Source organism: Populus alba, chromosome 5 (genome assembly GCF_005239225.2).
Source record: "Populus alba chromosome 5, ASM523922v2, whole genome shotgun sequence".
NCBI lineage: Eukaryota > Viridiplantae > Streptophyta > Magnoliopsida > Malpighiales > Salicaceae > Populus > Populus alba.
In genome coordinates this window covers 19172178-19182014 of record NC_133288.1, presented here as the reverse complement: position 1 = coordinate 19182014, position 9837 = coordinate 19172178, and positions in this window count along the sequence as shown.

Below are 9837 nucleotides of genomic sequence, written 5' to 3'. Positions count from 1 at the left end.
GCGTCTCGAGCATGAAGACTATATGGATTCGAATATCCAATCGACTCTTTTATCGAGAACATGATTTGGGTGTATTTGTTTTCGGAAATGTTTTAAAACAAATTAAATTTTTTTTAATTTTATTTATTTTAAATTAATTTTTTTATGTTTTGACTAATATTAAAAATAATTTTTAAAAATAAAAAAATAAATATTATTTTAATATATTTTAAAATAAAAATACTTTAGAAAACAATAGAGTTAAGCGCGTATCGAGCATGAAGACTATGGATTCGAATATCCAATCGACTCTTTCATCGAGAACACGATCCGAAATCTTTATTGAAACAATTCGAACAACTGTTTCAAACAACCCTGGATTGCTAGGCTTGTTGGGTATCTTCCTCGGAATAGAACTCCATCAAACGAATCCACTTCCCCTTGGGCTTTGATTCCTGAAAGCCCATCTACAGCCATTCTTCGGCTTCCCCTTGATTTTTTTTATCATGTAAATAATTGGTGGTGGGATAATTGGATCGTACTGTTAATATACCATGAGCCTTTCCTTAAACATTTTTTTTTGTTTGGGTAACCCGAAGTGTTCATGCAAGTTTACACGCATCACGATTAATTCCCGGGCCTATTGAATATCCTACAAGCCTAGTGGACAAGTAAGATATCGTAGAAGTGGCAGGCTGATGCACAGAAATAATCGATCTCAGGACAGTCACAAAACAAGCTTTGCAGTTGACCACTAAACTAGTTCCTCAAGTGCCGAAAACTTTTATTTCTTTCATTTAGTTTAAGATGATAATTTTTAACGCTAGCATTGCGTATGTTAGTTTCCCCCATGCTTTGAAAAAAACATATTTTCTTTGTTTTAACTGATGATTCGAGGGCAAAACATCAATGAGTTGTGAGCATAAGATACTTAGATGAGAGAATGTGCTGACATGAAAAAAAAAAAGAGTACAAATCAACATGACAAATTCTATGGTCAAGAAAAAAGAAAGGATTACGGAATTTAAACATTTTCACTCACCAGACACTATTACACTCAGATCGAGCACGGATTGCAAGCTCAAACTCTGGACATCCGACAATATTTAACCATAAATAAATAAATAAAGGAGGATTACAAAATATTTTTTATTATAATATTGTTTGTTTATTTTTTTAATTTAAGTTTTTTTATAATTATAATTTTATTCTTTAATATTCCATTCATTAATTATTAAATTTTATCATTTTTTTTAATTTACTTTTTATGTGGACATTTCAATTTCATAACTCAAATCAAACATTTAAAAGATTAACTCGATTGACTTGAGTTTTTTTTTCTATTTAACTTTTTTTTCCTTGATCTCATCTTTCAACGTTTGAGTAGTTGAGAATTAGATTTAGTGGCTCATTTCGGTTTGCTTTCTATAAGATTATTTCAGCCTTATGACTCCGGTCTTGGCTTCATAACTTTTTCAATTTATTTTTTATGAGATTATCTCAGTCTCATAATCTGAATCGCAAGTTTAATTGATTAACTTGGTTAACTCGAGTTTTTTTTATTTTTCTAATTGAGTTTTTTTTTTAATTTCATTATTTGATATTGAATTGATTAGGAATTAGGTTTTGTGATTTGTTTCAGCTTGCTTTCTACGAGGTTATCCTCATCTCATGACTTGTGTCACAAGTTCAATGAGTTTTTTTTGTTGACTCGAGTCATTTTTTATATTTTTTTAAAAGATTTTTTTATTTTATTTATATCCCTCGACATTTGGTTTATTAAGGATTACGATTCATAATTTTTTAAAAATTAATTTTCATGAGGTTATCTCAGTTACATAATCTATACTGCAGGTTTAACAAGTTAACTTAGATGACTCAAGTTTCTCTACTCTTTTTCTAATTGATTTTTTTCTCTTAATTTCTGGTTTTTTTTCTATCAGAAATAAACATTAGCAGTACCTAAATTTATTTTTATATTAAAAAAAATTAATTTAACAAGTAACATAGCAGAACCAATAATCTCATCTCTATCAGAAATTGGATCTCAAAATGTATTTCTTGGGGTTAGATTAAAACATAGGAAACAAGATTACGGGCTTGGATAACGAGCCTATGAAGCTGCTGATCCAGAAATAGTAGAATGTTAGTAATTTTAGCGAGTCCAGACAAAATAGATGTGGGCTAAGTTCGAGACTCAAAGGCCCATAACTTATTTAAACACTTGGGCTAAGAAGCCTACAAATAGCATATGAACCTTCCACCCATAATTGGAGATTTGCACCTTGCATTTGTAAGTCCTTTTGATTTATTAACTTTCTTTCCATTAAAAGTTTGAAGTGGTCAAAACAATTTAATAGCAACTCAAGGACGATCCACGCCTCATTAGAGATTTGTAGAAAAAAAGGTATTGTTTTTCCACAATCTAAAATCTATTAGCTTTTTAACTCATGCTTCGGATTGGATTTTTTTTTCAATAAAAATATTAAATATATAGACTTTTCTGATGTGTTTATTTTACATAATAAAATTATAAAATTTATGCATAGATCTAGTTAAATAAAATAAAAAATTATTTGTGTTAATAATAAAAAATCTTAAAGATAATTAAAGATGAAAATAAAAAAATCGAGAGATTGATGTAAATTAGGATATTTGATCTCATAATATGGGTAATATATTTAACTGTATTCAATAACTTTGGTTATTAAAATTATGCTTTTGTTTAATCAAACAATAATAGAAGTAAACACGTATATAAAATTGATTAAAATAAAATAAAATGGAAAAAAAAATATCATGAAAAGGCAGCACATATTAAAATAAATATGTTTTTTAAAATTTCATCTATATAAAACATATAAAAAAATTATAGATGAATCAAAATAATATCTTTTAAATTTAAACACATGCAAAGTATTTATATAAAAAAAATCCTCTATACAAAAAGGCTAAATCAGCAAAATAAAAAAAATCATAAAGAAGATATAATAATTGAAACATAAATCTAAATATTATTTTAAAAAAGTTTATCAAATAAAATAAAAACAAAAATTATAAATTATAAATAAAAAAAACATTGAGATCTAGGCAATGCAAATACAATTGAAAGAAATAAGAAAACAAATTAGCTTGGGTTACAAGCCCAATCGAGTTCAATAAGTTGATTATATTTTAACCAAATAATTAAAAAAATAGATAATAATAATGAACGGATAGAGTTTTTATAATATAAATGTCATGATAACTTGAAAATACAAAATTGGAATAGAAAAGAAAAATAGCCCGAATCAATTTAAGTTAACATGATAAATATATAACCTGGATAATAAGAGGCTATCCAACCGAGTTAATCTTCAAAATCTATAAGACTATGATAACCCAATAAAAAAAATTAAGAAAAAACATAAAGTCATTTTAAAAAAATATATAATATTAAAAGATGAAGCTAAAAAAATATAAACCAAAAAAATTATTTTAACTCGTGTTAATATTTTAAATCCATAACCCTGATCATTAGACAAGAAGCATAATAATAATAATAAAAAAATCATTAAATTTAAACCCTTGAGGGGTGTAGCTCAACTGATCAGGTCTTGAACTTGCTCCTTAGAGTTAGGTCACTAGTTTGAGTCTCATAAACTTCAAGACTACTAAAAATTTATTTAATTATTAATTTTAAAACTCGTAATATTAGTCGAGATATGTAAAATCTGGCTCAAACCCCTTCAAGGGGGGGGAGAGACCATGAATTTCTCAACGAATTTTATAACTATGCCTTTGTTTGGACCGGCGAAAATACTAGGGACAGTTCTGGATTTTTCCCCTTAAAACATGTCTAAATAAGCTTCCCCCACTCTTTCCATGTCCGTGTCTTTCCCGGCCATGCCCGACATCTGCGAAACCACCTCCAGCCATGAAGTCCAGTTCTTATATCCATTCCAAGGTTGTTCTTTACACACACTCATCACCTGGACCTTTCCTAAATAATATTCACAAACTAATCTGTAAAAAACTCATCAAACACCAGATTAGAACTGCAATTCATTACCCAGCGTCCACATCCTTTCTTAAATCGCTCTCCATCATCCAAACAGAATCAAAATGACAATTTACAGAGAGGGTGTGTGTGTTTTTAGAGAGCTCGAGCTCTCAACGCTCCCATCCATGCCCTTCACGTATGTACTTTCAAAATTATCCCACCTGTTCGCCATTTTCACCAGCTTCCATGGCGGTAATCTATAACCCACATATTTTCTTAAATCGCTCTTCATCATCCAAACAGAATCAAAATAATTACTTATAGAGAGGGTGTGTGTTTTTAGAGAGCTCGAGCTCTCAATACTCCTATCCATGCCCTTCACGTATGTACTTTCAAAATTATTCCACCTTTTAGCCATTTTCACCGGCATCCATGGTGGTAATCTAGAACCCACATCCTTTATCACGTTGCTCCAGTTAATTCATGGCTGCAATAAACAACTACTCCAAATCCATCATGAGCAAATCCACAAGCACTCCTACTTCAACGTTCTCTGTGTACGTGGAGATGGAACCCCACTTTTATTTCATATTTTAGCACTCAGATTTAGATTTTTAAAGAAAGGTCTGCTTTGCTGATAAATTAATTGGGGAAGCTGTGGAGAACGCGTTTTTAAATTAATTGATTTATATAATTTTTTTTTATTAATATTAAAAATAAAATTTTAAAAATAATAATAATAAATATTATTTTAATATTACTGGATTCTCATGCACCTTGAAAAAAGGGGCATGGAAGCGAGAAACTGATGGAGAGAGAAAGAGACTAATAAGAATGAATTTTTCTGTTCGTTATTTATATGTTATTATCCACACTTAACAAAGAAAACAATTTAGATTTCTCAACGGAAAAGACCACCAGGGGTCCGGGCTACACAGATTTCAGGGGCGAAATGGTCAGTTAGAAAATAATGAAAAAAAAAAGGAGTGTGGTTAAACGACTGGGGAGTCCAAAATATCACCTTCTGGAACAATGCTCCTGTGACTCGTGATGACAGACAGGGAGACCTTCTTTGTCTTGTAGGTAACCAACGGAGGCGGGAGATTCAATGCAATGGGCCCCGCATTGTACAATATAAGAGAGAGCCAGCTTTTTTTTTTTTTTTTACTCTGAAACACTTTAATTTGGTGTTTATTTTAATTTTATTTAAGTAATTAAAAGTATGGTAGTAATTATTTTTTAAAATGTTTTTTATTTTAAAATATATTAAAAAAATTATTTTTAATATGAATACATGAAAATAATCTGAAAATATAAAAAAATTTAATTTAAAAAAATAAAAAAATTTAATTTTTTTTAAAAAAACACCTAGTGAAATGCAAAAATAATGGGTAGTTTTTTGAATAAATTAGACCCAAGTTGCATATTCTCAAGGATTGAGGGTATAATTGAAAAAGTGAAAATGAAAGACAGAATAGGGTTGTGTTTGAAGTAGGTTGTGGAAGTTTATTTTCATCATACATCTTTTTGAGATATTACGTTACGTCGCTATAATTTTAAAAAATTTTTACTTTGATACCAAATTTTATTTTAGTTATTTTTTTATTGGACGAGAGAAAGGGAGTCACCAAATTTCAATATAAATAAAAATAGTTGTTGTTGATAACTATTCAATCTATCAAAACAGTTGTTATTTATGTCAAATGATTTCATGCGATAAGGGAGTTATGATTAAGTGTTTTTTTTTTTATATCTTAAAACACACACACACACAGACTTTGGAAGGTTTTTGGGTTTCAGATTGATTTCGGATTTGGGATCATTTTTGTGTGTTTTTAGAGGCCACTGATTGGTTTAACAAGATTCATAAGGTGTTTTCAAGGTGTTTAAGGTTAAAATTAATATTTTGATAAAAAGAAAACCCCCATTTTTCCTGCCACAACAGTGGCCGGATTCTAGGCTTAGTAGGCAACATGTTATTTTTCTTGGAAATAATTGGGGCAAACAATGCATTATACTTAAAAAAGCACTATTCTTGGCTTACCAAACCCAACAATGCCTAACCTAATTTTTTTTCTTATAAAAAATAAGATGAATTTTTTAATTGATACCTTATTTTATATCAATGTTTTAAAATAATTTTTTGGTATATGATTTAATTAATACCCTTTCTCTTATAATTTTTCTCTTATTTAACCTTTTTTAGACTGTAATTTATTTATTTATGATAATGGACGTGCTTAACTTCTAAAGAAGTTTGTATGATTCATATGTGAGTCTTTTTTAAAATTTTTTATATAATTGAGTTTGTTTTATTTTTTTTTAAAAAAATATTTTTTTATAAGATTTTTAAAATGTGCAACCTTGTATATTTTTTTTCTTCTATTTTATTCATGTGATTTGAAAAGTTAACAGGGATTAAAATATTTTTATCTTATTTGTTTTTAATTTCTTCATTCGACATTGTTTGTTAGTATTTTATTTTGTTGTTGTCTCATATTTTTTTTCATATTATTAAATTAATTAATATTAAAATCAGTTATCAAAATTCTCTTACTTTTTTAAAAATATAATCATCTTCCAGACTTTGTTCTCCTCAGTTTTAAAAAATTAATCTTAAATTTTTTATGAATAATATATAAATAAAATCATTGAGATATTTTATGAATATTGTACATATATATTTTTATAACATTATAAAACATTTATTTTTTGCATTGAGTCGTCATCATTGTTTTTCCTTTATATTCATTATCAATATCTTATTTTCTAAATTATTTTATTAAATTAATCAATTTATTAACTTTATCCAACTCAAGGAGCAGAATCTTAAATGATATTTTAAAATGTTTAAAGAGGGGCTTAGTGTTAATTAAAATGTAAGTTAGCTTAAAAAACAACCCTATCATTGAGAGAAATAAAAATGTAACTTGGCCGGGGCAAATGTGTGATGCTAAGATTAACGAAAAATATTACATGTCCGACAGATGATTTTCGATTTCTGGTGGAATAAATGAGATGTAGAGTAGTGAACTGGCAAGAATGACGTGGCGTAGTTTGGCTTTGTCTGGCTTGACTTGGATAGATACGTGTTTGGCTTTACTTGAGCTAACTTGCCTTGCATGGAGTTGTCATGTCCTTTCATGGATTTAATTACAATCTTTTGGTTGATATGACTTGACGACCCTTGAAAGAAATTATGTTCATTTCAAGCGTCGTGGCTTATGACTTGACGAGCCTTAAAAAAAATTATTATTTTAATTTCAAGTGATATTATAATAACAATTAAATTTTAAAATATATTCTACGAAATAGTATTTTTTTTTTAATTTAAATTTAATATCAACATATTAAAAAAAAATTTAAAAACATAAAAAAAATAAAATAAAATAAAATAAAATTTATTTTTTAATAAAACAATTTTAAAATACAAAAAACAATAAACTGAGTCTAACTAGACTGTGACGTTCAAGATGGATCTTTGAATCAAGAGATCAGTGGGAATTATGAGGAAGAGGAACTATTAAACAACGTTAATGTCGGGCTTTCCAAAAAAAAGTTGCGAACTTAGAAAATCCTTTATTAAATATATTTAAGTTTACAAAGTTACAAAATCAATGCAGCCTTGAAAATCATGTAGTGGAATGTCAAGAATTAGAGTTTACTCGTATTATTGGAAAACGATATGGTCGGATTAAATTTTTTTGAACATGATTTTTTTTTCCCAAGTATTGTTAATGTTTTATCCAGTAAAATAAAATAAAATTGTGTGAGGTTAAACAATTACCATGTTAAGATTATTTTTAGATTAAAATCTATGAATATATTTCTTAGATTTTTTTTCAAATAATAATTCTAAAAATAGATATGCAACACGAGTTTTTTCAATTTTTTTAAGATCAATTTTACCCTTGTAAAATTAAAAAATGATGATCCATTAATAACCCCTTAAATATTTGTGTCTTATCTACAAAGATTTTGAAAGTCTTTGTCAGCAATAGATAAGAGTTTTTTTTACCTTCTTCAAAAGATTTTGCATGTCCCATATAGAACTGCTAGGATCTTGAAGTTCAGGTGGTTTGTCTTCATTAAAAAGATGTGTCCCTTGAAAAATAAAATGGTGAATTGTAATTGAGTGGATTTCTTGAGATATGTGATGGCATGAAAGGTTTTTCATCCTACTATAGGAAACGAAAAGATTATTTATTTACAACTCTAGCCATTCTTGTGAATTATCTTGTTCTAATTCAAGAGGAGAAATATCCATTGCAGACATTTCCTTTATTAGAACCTTTTTACTTACCTTTCTTTTGAATAGAACAAAAACACCTTAGAAACATCATATCTTTCTCTAAAAAAAGAGGTGCTCCTATCCCTTATGAGGAATTTATGTTTCAACCAAAGCCTGAAAGAAGTAATAAGGGACAATGGTCCATCAAAATAGGCTTTAAGAGAAGAGGGGATATTACATTAACACCTTTCTTTGGTAGGGAGAAGAGAAGACCTTCTCACATGAGTCCTTCTCCTACCCTTACCAGAGATACCCATGAGGGAAGGTCTCACAAGGGTCATTCTCTTATACCTGTTAGAGACACTTAGGAGAGATGGAGGCTGCCTCAGACTCTTAAGGACAACACCATCAACAATGAATCTATTGAAGATATGAAATTTATGGCTCGCCATCAACCTAGATAGTACATGACTTAAATGCTTGACCCAACTGAGTGTATCAACCAATAAACCTTGGGCTACACCTAAGATTATTTTGAAATTACCGCCCCCATATATATGTATACAATGAGGTATTCCTTTCTTCTTTAAGGGTTCATGAAGGAGGTTTTTCGTTACTACTGGCTAGGTTTAGGCCAGCTGTATCCCAATAAATAGATAATTTTATCCTCATTTGAAAATCTTTATAGGATCGTTGGGCTCTAACCTATGGTTATTGTTTTTAGAAGTTGCTATCAATTGGTTGTTGACATTAATGGTGGTAATGACATGTGGTGGTTCTTCACATTTACCAACAAAAACAATAATGCCATGAAGAACATGTTGACTAGGAAACCGATGTAGGTTAAGAAGTGGAGGGAAAATGGTTAGTTATAAAATTCATCAGGACATTTAATCCCACAGAAGGATATCAACCATTTTTAGGTTGTTCCTACTATTAGAGGGTCTTTCTTATAAAATAAACAACAAGCTTTGTCCAAGCTCAGACAAAGAGAATAACTATAATGTCCTAGCCTTAATTTCAACTAAATATGAAGTTAATAAGTTGGATAAAGAATACTACTAGGCCATCTTAAAAAGTATGTTGCTTCCTTATCTTACTTTTGACATTTTTTCACCTTGCTTTTGACCTTTGTTTTGTATTTGTCCCTGCATGACTAATGACTGAAGGAGAAGGAGAAGCTTTAACAAGGCATATTAAAGAGAGCATACCCCGATGGGTTTTGTCCCTTGCAGCTGGTGGAAGTAGAAGTGAAAAAGTGATGAGGGAATCCTTTATCATTGTTGGTGAATCCTCCACTTCTAAGGGTTCTGTCTCTAGAAGGACAATTATAGGGGCCGTAAACCTTGTTGAAGTTAAGGGTAGTGATCTTCACCCAGCCAGGAAGGAAGTAAACTTAACTCCTTCTACCATGATTGTGGGTGTTACCTTCCATTTTAAAAGGATGAGAGTTTTTGTCCTAGTTAAAACTCGTGTTCCAACCCCACCGATAAAGGCTTTTGCAGTGGTATTCCTTATGCCTCAGCCTCCTATTCTGTTGGCTGAGGAAGTAGTAGTTAAGACTTTTACTAGGGTTGGCACCGAGGAGTTCAATGATGTTTTTGTTGATTTGGCTCCTAGTTGTACTCCTTTTAATTTTTCAATC